Here is a 2,500-nt window from a genome sequence, read left to right as displayed (position 1 = left end):
TGAATGGGAGTCAATGGGCGAGAGTACCCAATGCGCCAAAAAAGTGCTGAAAATATGACAAAGTGTCAAATGAATGGGAGTCAATGGGCGAGAGTACCCAATGCACAAAAAAAGTGCTGAAAAAGTCCACACGAGCCTAGTCAGAAATGCAGGCCGAGGCGGCTGGAGCCCCAAAGCGGCTATAAAAAGCGTGGAGAGCCGCTGTCGCCCCGGAGAAACGGAGAAAAAGTGCTGAAAAAAGGCCCACGTCCTAACGGACCGAGGCGGAAGTGCAGGCGAGGCGGCAGGAGTCTGAAAACCGCTATAAAAAGCGTGGAGAGCCGCTGTCGCCCCGGAGAAACGTAGAAAAAGTGCTGAAAAAAGGCCTAAATCCTAACGGACCTAGGCGGAAGTGCAGGCGAGGCGGCAGGAGTCTGAAAACGGCTATAAAATGCGTGGAGAGCCGCTGTCGCCCCGGAGAAACGGAGAAAAAGTGCTGAAAAAAGGCCTAAATCCTAACGGACCGAGGCGGAAGTGCAGGCGAGGCGGCAGGAGTCTGAAAACGGCTATAAAATGCGTGGAGAGCCGCTGTCGCCCCGGAGGAACGGAGAAAAAGTGCTGAAAAAAGGCCTAAATCCTAACGGACCGAGGCGGAAGTGCAGGCGAGGCGGCAGGAGTCTGAAAACGGCTATAAAATGCGTGGAGAGCCGCTGTCGCCCCGGAGGAACGGAGAAAAAGTGCTGAAAAAAGGCCTAAATCCTAACGGACCGAGGCGGAAGTGCAGGCGAGGCGGCAGGAGTCTGAAAACGGCTATAAAATGCGTGGAGAGCCGCTGTCGCCCCGGAGGAACGGAGAAAAAGTGCTGAAAAAAGGCCTAAATCCTAACGGACCGAGGCGGAAGTGCAGGCGAGGCGGCAGGAGTCTGAAAGCGGCTATAAAACGCGTGGAGAGCCGCTCGGATGATTTTTCAAAGTGTCAAATGAATGGGAGTGAATGGGGCAGAGTACCCAATGTGTAAAAAAAGTGCTGAAAAAACGACAAAGTCCACACGAGCCTAGTCAGAAATGCAGTCCGAGGCGGCTGGAGCCCCAAAGCGGCTATAAAACCCGTGGAGAGCCGCTCGGATGATTTTTCAAAGTGTCAAATGAATGGGAGTGAATGGGGCAGAGTACCCAATGTGTAAAAAAAGTGCTGAAAAAACGACAAAGTCCACACGAGCCTAGTCAGAAATGCAGTCCGAGGCGGCTGGAGCCCCAAAGCGGCTATAAAATGCGTGGAGAGCCGCTCGGATGATTTTTCAAAGTGTCAAATGAATGGGAGTGAATGGGGCGGAGTACCCAATGCGCGAAAAAAGTGCTGAAAAAACGACAAAGTCCACACGAGCCTAGTCAGAAATGAAGGCCGAGGCGGCTGGAGCCCCAAAGCGGCTATAAAATGCGTGGAGAGCCGCTCGGATGATTTTTCAAAGTGTCAAATGAATGGGAGTGAATGGGGCGGAGTACCCAATGCGCGAAAAAAGTGCTGAAAAAACGACAAAGTCCACACGAGCCTAGTCAGAAATGAAGGCCGAGGCGGCTGGAGCCCCAAAGCGGCTATAAAATGCGTGGAGAGCCGCTCGGATGATTTTTCTAAGTGTGAAATGAATGGGAGTGAATGGGGCGGAGTACCCAATGCGCGAAAAAAGTGCTGAAAAAACGACAAAGTCCACACGAGCCTAGTCAGAAATGAAGGCCGAGGCGGCTGGAGCCCCAAAGCGGCTATAAAATGCGTGGAGAGCCGCTCGGATGATTTTTCTAAGTGTGAAATGAATGGGAGTGAATGGGGCGGAGTACCCAATGCGCGAAAAAAGTGCTGAAAAAACGACAAAGTGTCAAATGAATGGGAGTGAATGGGCGGAGTACCCAATGCGTGAAAAAAGGTCTGGAAAAACGACAAAGTGTCAAATGAATGGGAGTCAATGGGCGGAGTACCCAATGCGCGAAAAAAGTGCTGAAAAAATGACAAAGTGTCAAATGAATGGGAGTCAATGAGTGTTTTGGTCGACCAGGAAAAAACGCGTTTACGGGAGAGGGTAAATCAGCCGAGAGGGGGGGGGGGGGTATACTTTACCCTCTCCCGTAAATGCCATTTTTCCTGGTTGACCAAAACACCTCCAGCACGATTTCGGAAACCCAGTTTTTAGAAACACTGACCTCCAGGGGAAGTACCGAGAAAAGCACACTTTTGAATCCGCTTTTGACGCACTGTAACACGGACGTGAGCTGGGGCTGTGCCGCTCTTGGAAAACCCCTGGAGGTTATTTTCTAAAACGGGTTTCCGCGTCCCCCGGGCGCCCGTGTTGGGCCGCGCAAGGCGGTCCGGGCTGCCCACCCCATCTGAGTGCCCCGTTGGGCCGCGTGCATGGCAGGCATCCAAGGAAGGCTGATGAGCAGCGGTGATGATGATGATGAGACACCAGCTGCAAATTTGACAAAGTGTCACCTCTCAAGCATTTCCAAGCGTGACACAAACAAAAGGGAAC

The sequence above is a fragment of the Dunckerocampus dactyliophorus genome, unplaced genomic scaffold, assembly GCF_027744805.1.
Source record: "Dunckerocampus dactyliophorus isolate RoL2022-P2 unplaced genomic scaffold, RoL_Ddac_1.1 HiC_scaffold_63, whole genome shotgun sequence".
NCBI lineage: Eukaryota > Metazoa > Chordata > Actinopteri > Syngnathiformes > Syngnathidae > Dunckerocampus > Dunckerocampus dactyliophorus.
The sequence above is the reverse complement of the archived record's forward strand: the minus strand, read 5'-3'. Positions refer to the sequence as shown.